The sequence below is a fragment of the Mercenaria mercenaria genome, chromosome 9 (assembly GCF_021730395.1).
Source record: "Mercenaria mercenaria strain notata chromosome 9, MADL_Memer_1, whole genome shotgun sequence".
NCBI classification, from domain to species: Eukaryota; Metazoa; Mollusca; class Bivalvia; order Venerida; family Veneridae; genus Mercenaria; species Mercenaria mercenaria.
Window position 1 is genome coordinate 78,747,751 of NC_069369.1, and position 12,325 is coordinate 78,760,075.

The window sequence follows — 12,325 nt, forward strand, 5'->3', positions numbered from 1 at the left end:
AATATTTAAAATTCCAAGATTTCCAAGAATCTTGGAATCTTGGTATCGTCTTACTGGGTTACCAGGTCATTTTGGAGCTTCAAGCAGTTCTACATTTCCAGGTGCATGTTTTGGCGAGAATACCATATTTTTCGAAACTTCAGGGTGTCGTGTGTCTGAGATTTTGCATGACCTATTTGGGCCTATTTTTCCATAATAATGTCATTTCTATTATACATTATTCTAAACAACTCCAAAGATGGTAATATATAGGAACTTTTAAATACTTTGATTTTTTTATCTTTTTAATTAAAATAACAATTTTGTTAATGTATTTTTCATTGTTTATTTCAGCCATTTTGGAGACCACATTTTAATTTCAATTTTGAATTGATTTCTCGATGGGTTGTCCTAAACATTATTTTTGTTGGCATAAAACAAACAGTTCCATGTAAAACGTTGAAAAGTTCTGTAAATATAATTTTCAAGTTTCGTCATGAGCTAGAATTTTACACAGGGAAAATGCAGCGATACTTTAAAAAGCAAACAACATCCGGAGACCTTAAAAATGATCTATATGCGATATCGTTATCTTATAGATCTGTTAGAAAATTATTTTGATTGTAGTAATCTAGTTGTAGGAAAATCATATTTTTGATGGCAAAGAAAACAAATTCTACAATATACATAAGGACAGACTCCTCTGTAGAGGCACAAATTCCATCCAAAAGTAGTTCTTTGCTACTTAAATGAATCCGAAGTTGCATCCTTACATGCTTTGTTAAACGAAATATTATGTGGTGGTTTTGAGGCGATGCAACACTCATTTTGTTGTGGAATCTTTCTCTCTTATGGTCAAACATGACATCTTTCGTTCATTTACATGGTACTTAGTGCATCTTCCTAGTAGTCTTGTTACTTCTTACACCGCAATTCTTCCCTTATTTGCATAATTCAGTTCTATAGATGTATGTCACTTCTAGTTGATTCGGTAGCAAAGATTCAAACTATTGTCTTACTTCTCTTATGGTGAAACCCAGCATATTAAACCTTTTCTGGAAGCCAACCTCCGCTGGATTTTTTGCAAAAGTACTATTATTTGCACTCTATTTATTTGTTTAACTACGAGAATGCCTTTAAATTACAGAATCCGTTTGACACACTTTTCAGTTTTATCAACTGTTTCTTTTTTGTTTTTGTTTTTTTGTCTCAATAAAATGGACACCTTATTTGAAGTTTCGCGGTCAGTCCAAAATAAATATAATTGACAGTTATTGATTACGTAAGTAACCTATCTTCTATGTACTCATGTAACTTTCTTGAAACTGTGTAGCCTCGTGTAATATGCTTAAGCTTACTATAATATATTTTGACACGAGCATTTTCGTGTTTTTGTCAATTTTACGTGTGTAAAGGATTCACCCGGCAATAGAAATACATATTGTTTTACGGTGAAAAAAATATCAAATACATTTTTGTCTGGTCGCAAGGGCCAAAATTGGTAAACTTTTATGGAAAAGACTAAAACAAAAAAGATTTTTTTTTCGTAACACTTGCGAAATCAAAATATATTTCACGCTCATGATTTTGCACCGGGAGTTTACTGAAATAAACAAAGCTAAATCGTCTAAATATGCATATACCGCTGCTATTTAAATCGACATAGATACGTTTTGTTTGTTTAAATAATTCGCTATGTGATTTATAGCTAGAATATTTTGATGAAATAGGTACGCCCTCACCACTGAGATAAGGAATTTGTTTAAAGGTAAACAAACAAAGTAACTAATGCTTACACCGTCAATGTTAAAAGTGCATTCGCATGACATTTAAGTAAGGAAGTTAATTATTAAGGATGTATCACGTACACCGTTTAAATTATTTGAATTTATGAACGCGCTAAATGCCAACTGACTCACGAATTATTTAAGTGTAACATGGTCGCGGTTGCATTTAAATTGGATGTGTTTAACATAATTTGTCATCTGCTATCTACAGGCGCTCGCCAATCATTTCAAAGGTTTTACGGCATTTTATCACAAGCTGTTCCGCATGTTATGATCAGAAGATTTTGTGCTTATATTTTTATGATTTTTGACCTTTATTTTAGAGATCCCTTAATTTCATGCAGATTTCATGGCATTATTTTAAATATATTTCATTCATTTTTCATTTATATCCGGTCCAAAGTGACCTGATTAAAAGAGAAATGATACAGAACTGGGTTATTATTTAATATGAATACAAAGTTTGAATTTGACAAGGACAAAAGGTGCAGAAAGGTGGGATTTCAGTAACACGTGGTATATAAACAACGACATTCGACTGTTTGCAGTTATTAGTTCCTACAAACCTGAGTTACATTACGATAGGTTCAGAAATGTTCTTACCTGCTTTGATATTTGTTTGGGCATGCAGCTGGGATCTTCCTCTACCAATTAAAGCTGGTGTGATGTTAAAACTCAACAACAACAATAACAAAATATACAGAATCGCTGACAGACGTACCTTCGACGAAGTCTGAGAATAAAATGTCTTAACAAAATTCCTTTTGACGCTTCACTTTTAAATTGTATATCAATTAAAAACAATGATAACATAGAAGCTGAACGAATTATTTCGTAATAATCATTTTTTGTGTGATTAATCGCGTCAAAATAACCGCAATGTGAGGGCGTAAGTAGGTGGCATCCGTGTATGCAAAAGCAAACAAAATATTTATAAATCAGACCACAAAGCTGAGTAAGTTAAACTTTAAGTACTTTTAAAATTGCAAGTATTGCATAATTTATACAATTTTAACCTTTCCCCTGTAAATTTCTAAATTGGACTGGTCTATCAGTCAGTTTGGGTAGTACCATTTATTATTTGAAGGGGTTTCACTGAAAATATACTAACAGAATAGCGAACAGTGCAATGGTCGCAAAGGCTGGATCAGTTGCCGTCAGCAGGTTAAAGGTTAATAGTAACAGTAGTAATAAGTATTTTCATGTTTGAACTCTAATATATGTATATTAAAACACTGAATGATTTAATAATATGATGCCTTGAAATGTAAATGGACACTGAAATTGAGTACAAATTTAATTTTTTACTTAAGTTTCTATAGCAAAATGCGTTATGGTAACATTTGAAAGGCCCATTTGACGCCTTATATGCAAACTCTTCTATGTAGTTTGTTTGCATGAAGATACTTCAAGAGACAGGATCCGGAGTTAGAAGTTTGACTTCAGATGTTTAAGACTGAGCCCAAAATAATCAGTCGGATGCAAGACTCGACTTTGAGACTGTTTTCCAGTCTCATTTTGTATTACAGACTCGGGTCTGTTACGTCCAAGCACTGACAGAAGATGCCGGGTTCAGTATTGTGGTTGTCAGCCAGTTGTTCAACAGTTATAAAACTAAGTTTAAAGACAAGACTCGTAATGAAGCCTTTTCATTGGTCTATTTCAATTTTGTACTTAGAAACACCAATCAGATGTTTAAAAACATGTCTCATAACTCAGTTTTATAAAGTTTGGTCCAACTCGCCCGCCAAGGTTATGTTAGCAATGTCAAATTCAAACGGTCAAGTTCAATTCTTCGTCCCATTGTAGTTAGTATGTTACATGGCCTTCTTTGACAGATTTTATTTAACCTTAATTTACACTTTTTCTTTTTCGATTAAATGCTTTTTAATTAGTTGCATAACATAAAATGTTTATTCGTGTAAATTGTCATGTATACGTATTGTTTTGTTTGTAACTAGTCATTTTTGATGAAACAACGAAAAGGAACGTCTGTACGAGTAGATAAGAAATGCGTTTACAGGTAAATAAATAGAGTAACCATTGCCGACACTTCACATGTATGAGTACAGACAGTATTTAAATATATAGAGAACTTAAAGTGCGTACCAGTTTATGACAGCGTGCAATTCTTAATGCATTTATTATACACCATATTTAAAGGTAATATGATCGTCTTTGAATTTAAATGGTTTTTAGATTCAGGTATTTCATGACATATTTTATTAACAATGATTCAATAAATAAAGAGTGTCTGTTTAAATGACCTAAAACATAATTATATCGTCGAAATTCAGGTCGGAAAGCGGCCGCATATCTGGCTAATCCACCCCGAGTCAATGATTTACATTTAACCTAATCTGGGGTTTTATTTGAGACTTAAAGCCGCTCTTATTGAGAGTTAAGGTAAAGAATTGGAACAAAATGTATAACTAGCAAAGAAGTTTGATAGCAACGCAACACGTAAAGCATCCAAGGTGCTTTGCTCCTTTCGAAACGTAGTTTTCATGCCTTGTAAAATTTCATATATCTACAAAAATATATCAATAAATGTAATATCAAAAGTGGTGCTTTTCTAATCATCTAATATGCGTATATTTTATTCGGACACCTGTTTACCTGTTTTTACCAAAATATTAAAAGCCTTATGGAACCTTAAGGAGTAAAAATAAGTATCAAGTGCCACAACAACAACGACAGGAACTAAAAGCTAAGGTATGACAATGGCGTATGACCCGAAACAAAACAAACAAACAGCCCCGCCTAATATGAAATCAGATTAACAAAAAAAAAAAAAAAAAAAAAAAGAAGGAAAAAAATTCAAATTGTTACGTCAATGATACTATTTCAGTCCAGGTAAAAAGTGAATAGGACAATCAATATGTGTTGTGAAGGGCGGACCTTCATATTTTTCCGTGACCTGAAAACAGAAAGTGTTGTTTAAAAATAACTTGTTAATTCACTTGTTAAAAAAGGACAACAACATTTAGTCATCAACGTTGTGAGTAAAATGTCACCTATAATTAGATGCTTTGTCCATAATTAATAAAGAAAGTTATACCTTTGTTTTAATGTTATTTTAATGGTCCTTGCTGACAGCCAAGACTGGTTGCTATATTTCAGCACGACGTTAATAGTTGCTAAAAATAGCTAATTATGAAGGTTTTCATGATTAATAATATTTTACGATTGTCATTATGGTGTTATGATTTCTGTTGGTCTAAGAGAAGAAAGACTCGAGTAATCAACATTGTTGTTGCTATTTCTGGTTATTGTGGGATTCGATATACCTTTTTTGATAAATCAATAGATTTCCGCTTAGTTAATTTTAGCCAGTTCTGGGAACGTGGCGAGTGTTATGTACACATTTTATTTCCTCAGTCAAACCAAATCTACTTTTGGCGGTCTATACTCTACGTGGCATTTCTATGCTTCATTGTGTCTGAAAGGGCGGATGGACCGTTATTAAACTTAAACACTGACTGAAATCTGCTTTTGTTAATACCCCGGTCACAAGAACGCTACGAGCTCCGTACGAGTAGGTTTTCAGTCAAATTTTGGCAAATTCATACGGTGTTCATACGCACATCGTTGACTCGTACGAGCGTCGTACGGATTTTTTGAACTCGTAGAGGACTCAGGAACTCGGTGAAAATGTTCCACCGAGCTCCCGAGTTCCCTATGAGCTCGGGAGCAGCTCGCAAGAGCCCCGTATGGGAACCTCACGGGTCCCGGAAGAGCGCATACGGGCACCGCACGATGCCCGTGCGGATTTGGAAAACTTCGAGGCTTGCGGATGATCGCACGGCTATCGCAGGCCACTCGCATGTCCGTACGATATTAAAGACACCGTGCGGAGAACGTGCGATGTCCGCACGGGGCTCGCTGGGCGTTACGATCGCCGTATGGGCTCAGTACGACTTCCTTGGTGATTCAAGGTGATATAAAAGCACAGTACCTACGGACACCGTACGAGTGCCGTGCGGGCGCCGTACGAACCTTGAGGGTATACCAGGTACGAGGTATACGGCCGGGCTCCTTGCGAGCTCCGCACGACTTGTCTGCGATGTCTTTACGGATATCCTACGATTGCATCCTCTAAAGATCGTACGGGGCCCGTATGTACTGTGACCAGACGCTAAGATTGTGCGGAGACCGTAAGGATTCTAAAATTGGTGGACTCGCACGATTTTTTAAAACCCTACGGACGTCGTACGGATTTGTGACCGAGGCATTAGTTGGGCTGCATTCTATGTTGCAAAAATATCATCTTGGATTTAATTACTATTAAAATTAACCATCATTACGCCTAGAAAACAAAAATATATACTACATAAACATGGCTACATGTTTACATGTATAGATCTATATGTTTTACATCCTCTTTCATAAATTAAGCAAAATAATAGCAGAAAATGCAGCGATTCAGGGAGCCAAATGTTGCTCCTTTTCTCTTTTTCTGTTTGATGAGAACAATTGCAACAAATTTTTGGAAATAAATTAGGGCTATAACTTCAGAAAAAAACTCAATGATGGATTGAGACACGGGAGTATAAAAAGGGATTTTGAATATAGATTGTTGGGGAAAAAAGCAACGTTAACCTTCGTTTTATTTTGTGACCCCATGAAATGTCATATAAATCGACAGTTCTGATCATTTATAATATCACTCATCGGTCAATATGTTTCGTAAAACACTTAGTGTATGAAATATATTTGTTTTATAGCATATATACATATGTTATATACGCATGTATATGTATGAAATACACGCATTACAAGTATTTTAGTTGGCGGCGAAACAGAGAATAGACGAATAGATTCGGTATCAATATAATTTTGTACCATTTTTAAAGGGTCATAATGCCTTTGGTTAAAATGTGGCTGCCTCATTTTTTTGTTATGAACGTAAAATATATCATTTTCTTGTTAAATCAAATATTTGGTAATTGTCTTCTCAAGTATTTGTCGTAGGTTTGACTATATGATTAACATAATAGAAAGTACTATAAAATGCACTGTTTTGATTATCTCCCTTTATGACACTGACTTCATAATTTCAAGTGTACTATTAAAAGTAGCGTTTTTCTAACTATTCATTTATGTGTATTCTCTATTTGTACAGCAGCATTATCTGTTTTTAACATAAAAGAATTAAGCCAGTTTACTCTATGTATTTAAACTACTTGAGATACTTATGTATATGTATTATTTTCCGTATAGGTTGAAATGAACAAAAGTATGTCTTGTTATAGCTGTCATGTTTCGTCTGTTTTTCTTTCCTGTAATACGTGCAATATCATACATGCATTTATAACTTTGATGTCTTAAACTGTTTTGTTTAAGGATGTAAGTATGACCCGCTTTTTTCTATTTGTGTCTCAATCTTAACAGAAATGTAAATTTTTGCATCAGGTAAATAAATTGAGGTCGTGACTGAAAGAAAAGTGTTAAGATGCATCGCAAAATTGTTTTCATAAAAATAGTTGTTGGGACTCAAAGTGTTTATTTATGTCAGCCTTTAATTGTTTTTGCAAACAATACCTTTTTATTATTTTTTTTTTTTTGTAATAAGGAAAATATGTATAATTACTACAGTAAGACTTCAACATACACTACTTTTACATGACTTCTTATATAAATCACAGGTTCATACTTAATGCTTTTGACCAGTATACAGTTCATCATTAATTTTGCTTGGCTAACGTCACAACTAAATTCTGGTATAATATAATGTATATAATGAAGCCTGAAGAAAAAAGGTATGAAAACTTATTTCTGATGTCATGTAATGAAACATTCATCGGGGCAATAGTCAAAACTATTGGCGCTCGGTCCTTCGGATCTCGAGTGAAGGGCAACGATTGAATAAGTGAATACTAATTCATTTAAAGTAACATTTAGCTAAAAGGTATTATCATCTTTTGTGCCTATGTTTTACTCTGCTACTTTTCACTACACTGTCATCTAACTAATAACAGTGAAGATATGTAAAGGCTAAAATAACTGGTTATTCGGCAACAAAACAAAGTTCGGATATATATAAATTCGGTAACCCCAGTGTGTTGCAGATGTTGGACCTAAAGCAAAAAGTTTATTTTATAGGCCTTAGATAGACTCATACAAGCTGAATATTTTGTAAAACACGCTGTCGTTGCGGTAACATTGGTACTTGGCCAAATGTCCCCAATGTAGGTCGGGTCATGTCTATTTTATATTATAATGGAAAAAGATAAGGTAACCATTTATTAAGCCGGAAAAAAAGAAATTAATGGAAAACAGAAGATAAATACTATGGCAATATTTCAGACAACAGCTGGTATTATTGTATAGCATAGTTACAAAATTGATGACAGGTAAAAGTACTTAATATGTGGCGCATGTGCCCACTAATTTGTGCAATTTTTCCAAATTTAGGAAACATTTCCACTTGATAGTGATTACACAGAGAGAGTAAAACAGTGTAATTTAGTGAGTTCAGGCCAATATTTTTCAATTAAAAAACACACCACTGAAGTCATTAAAATGTAGAAAAAAAAATATAATGTGTTTATCACGCTGTAAAAAATTGATGTTTAGAGGTTATTATCTATATCATACTGCTCATGACTTTTGATATCTTACAGACGTTTCACCACCACGTGCCACCTGTTTGTTGCTGCCTGCTTGTTGCTACCAGTTTGTTACCTGCTGGTTTGTGACCTTATGCTGCCTGTTTGTTTCTGCCTCTTTGTTACCTGTTTGTTGGTACCTGTTTGTTATCGCCTGTTTTTTTTTTTTGCTACCTGTTTGCTACCGCCTGTTTATTGCTATCTGCTTGTTACCTCTTGTTGATTGCTACCAGTTTGTTACATTTTTTGCTGCCGCCTGTTTGTTGCTGCCTATTTGTTGCCCCCAGTGTGTTACCTGTTTGTTGCTACATGCTTGTTTCTGCATGTTTGCTACGTTCATTGCAACCTATATTTTTCTGCTTGTTTGTTGCTGTCTGTTACCTGTTTGTTGCTACCTGTTTGTAGGTGCCTGTTTGTTGCTAACTATTTGTTGCTGCATGTTTGTTGCTACCTGTTTAGACATATTTGGTATTTTCAGCATATTTTAAATGCAAAACACAGAAGATGTTAAAAGGGAAAAGGTCGCAGATATGAAGATGTAACAACTGGGAACATGGCATTCGTCCGTTACTTATGAGAGAGGTATCTAACAACAGAGATCTCTTGAATACTGAAAGACCAGCCTCAAAACTCCAGCGTCTAACTGGTTGTCTCTGAGCACACTCAGGGCCTGAAGTTGACCAATGGCAAGTTAGCATGATAAGATTTAAAAAAAAGATTATAAGTATGTAGGTTGGAGCCAGACCATACACCCGGATTTGGTTTATGCGACCGTATAAATTGAACTCCACGAAAAACGTACTCGAAATATAAATAGTTTGAATGTTTATGAAGAGCTTAAAAAGAAAAAAAAAGAGAATTGACGTGTTTCAACGAATCAATTAAATCTTCTAGAAAACACATTACTTCTAATTCTTGGAAGGTTTACATCTATAAATAATAAAAGGAGTATTATTATGTCAACATGGTGTTATAACGTCAACTGATAATTATTTTCCCTTTCTAAATTATTTGCGGATATTGCTAATCAAGTATATGAAGTGTATACAAGGATGCGGTCAGTATTAAAAGTTGGCGAGGCCATTGTGTATCTTTCGAACTATACAGTACGCTCTTTATGCTAAGTAGGGTCACGAGCTCAAACCCCGTCGAGGCGACCGTGTGTCCGTGATGATATAACGTAATGGACCCGTTATAACAATCGTCAATTTCCGTATGATTACGTAATATTCTCGAATGCTATTTCGGCATCCGTCGGTCATAACAGAAAACGGCTTTCCCATAACAGCCGGAGAATGCCGAAGAATATGTGATCGGACGGAAAGTGTCGATTTTCAAAATTGGTCAAAGATAATCAATTATTCAAGCGTAGAAATTGTAAGCTACTTGCAGAGAACAAGCTAGTAATGACACGGTATCACGTTACAAAAAACTTTTTCTGTTTAAAAAGGGTCGCAAACTAAATATAAGCATTAATTGGCGTAGTTCCATTTATGCAAATCAGGCACATGCCTACACATTTTCTTCAAATATGAAAAAGCAAAACTGCCAAAATGTCGCTTTACGTTGTAGCTATAAGAAAGCAAATCAGTTAGAAGAAAATTGGAGCATGACCACAGACCCCTCTAAATCAATGCACATCATTTTCTTTCGAAAAGTGAGCATATAAATGTATCGTAAACACAAAGAGAAAACATTCATTGTCACTTTACACTAAGTTGTAGACAACCGGCATTTATATATGAAAAAACATAATTACATGTATACCAGTGTCAGTTTACTTAACTGGATGTTTAAGAATTGCTTACTCAGCCTTCTTTATATAAAATCAGTAGCATACATATTCGTGTAAGCATTTTTTTAAATATATACTTGATTTTTTTTTATAAAAGAAAACATCATAGTTTTAAAGAAATCCATAAATGTTTGCAAATCAGGTGAACCTGTATTTTTATTAACCATTAATGAAAAATATTTACTGAATTATTTTCCAGCTAACTATATCGGCAGTAGCGTAGAGCTCTACCTGTTAAGTCAATAAGGTCAGGGCCTGCACTTAATTTTTCACATAATAGTTTATTATATCAATGCTTTAAAATAAAGTTTGGAATGAACGGAAAAAAACAATCTTCGTCTCATGACAGAACGCTCCACTATTCGAAGGTTTGCCAATTAAAATGGATTTTCTATCTATCTAAGAATCGGTATATTGTCCGAATTCAGAGTTATGGGACTTGATGCTGTGATTTTGTTCAACTGTACCCAATATCTGTGTGGAGTTTCATCCAAGTATCTGTATTAGGTTTTGAGATAGTAATTTCCATTTAAAACTTCAACCTACATTTAATAACCATATGTTGTTTAAAGTTTCATTTAAATATCTGCATTGACTTTGGAGACATACTTTTAAATCCAAGAAAGGTATGATTTTGTTAAAATTCATGTACGAGTTATAGGACTTGCTGCTGTAACCTTGTGTAATTAGGCTAGCTGAAAGATGACTGTGAAGTTTTAATGTAATCGTGTTATTTATGGTGCAATTTGCAATAAAAAAATTCCCACAACCTCGGAGGGGACACCCCTACAATACCCACCCCGTCAATGTCTCACGCCGCCCCAACAACAGATGCCTCGCGACACGCCTGTTAGCTGAAAGATGACTGTGAAGTTTTAATGTAATATCTGTAATTATTAAAACACGGTATTATACTCTTAATCAAAGTTTCTAAGTTAAAACGAGGCATATTTCTTAAAATATTGCAGAAAAAAGTTACAAAACTTGTCAGACTAATGAACATTGACACTATGGGCAAGTACAGCAAGTTTCAATTGAATATCTTAAGTTATGAAAAATATACTGGATTTCATACGAAAAAAACTTTAACTAACGCCGACGCCGTCGCTAGTGCAACAGACCTATTTATTCTTCGAATAGTCGAGCTAAAACGTCAGAATGAACGAGAGTTGCTTTTCAGGCATGCATGCCTTGAACCCAATTGTGGCTGCGCATTTAGTGTGGCATCGTGACTAGCGGTCCAGTACCCGATATCACACGACAACATTTCTAGTCGATCCATGAAAAACTGTAAACATTATAATAGTTTAAAATAATCATCATTCTGCGTCTTTAAGGAGTGGAGTGACGTGATGAAATGTTTCCTTCGGTAAATTACCAAATATATAAAGATTCAGTTTTGCAAAACCAAAACGGTACTTTTTTCATTAAACTAAAGTATTCAAAAGTTCATAACCACAACTGTTAATAAAATCTTTAAAAAGATCCTTTGGAAGCATAGAATGCAACCAAGCAGAAACATAGCAGACTCGGTTGGACTGAGTCTGTTCATGAGAGGTAATGAAATGTGCAACACCTCTCCGTGACGCCCCCTAGCACCGGCTTAAACGGAATTCTATTACATAGATATTAAATGAACTCCATGATCACAATGGACCAGAAATATAACAACACTGTAGGTTGACCATTTTTCAGATATTTCCAGGATGCAGCAAAAACAAAGACAAATATCAAACAGGGAATGACACGTACCAAAATCGCAGCCTCCCCAAAACGAAACATACAGCACGCAGACGTGCACACCACAAACACTACTACTACTACTATTATTATTATTATTATCGCCATCATCATCATCATCAAATAATCATTAAGGCACTGATCCGGAATGTGTTTTTTTTTCCGCATAGTAGTTAGAGTACATGGTGACTCTTGACCCATATTCGAGACAGCCGGTTATGTCTTATTACGATAATACGATAACGGGCTTACAGACTAAGGACAAATTTTCAACATATTTTCAGATTTGTAGTAAATGCGAGGTCAGCTGTTCATGTGAACAGTGAATGTTCTCCGCCAATTGAAAAAATTTACCGTGGGAACTTTCCATTCGTTCTAAACCGTCTTCCCACGAAAAATAGCGTTTTCTACGG

The 12,325-nt window shown here is 34.7% G+C and overlaps 1 protein-coding gene across 1 annotated transcript in view; it reads left to right on the top strand.

Annotated features, from left to right (window-relative positions):
• LOC123547544 (early growth response protein 1-B-like) overlaps positions 1 to 12,325 on the top strand; it is a 54,318-nt gene that overhangs the window by 36,572 nt on the left and 5,421 nt on the right. The window lies entirely within an intron of this gene.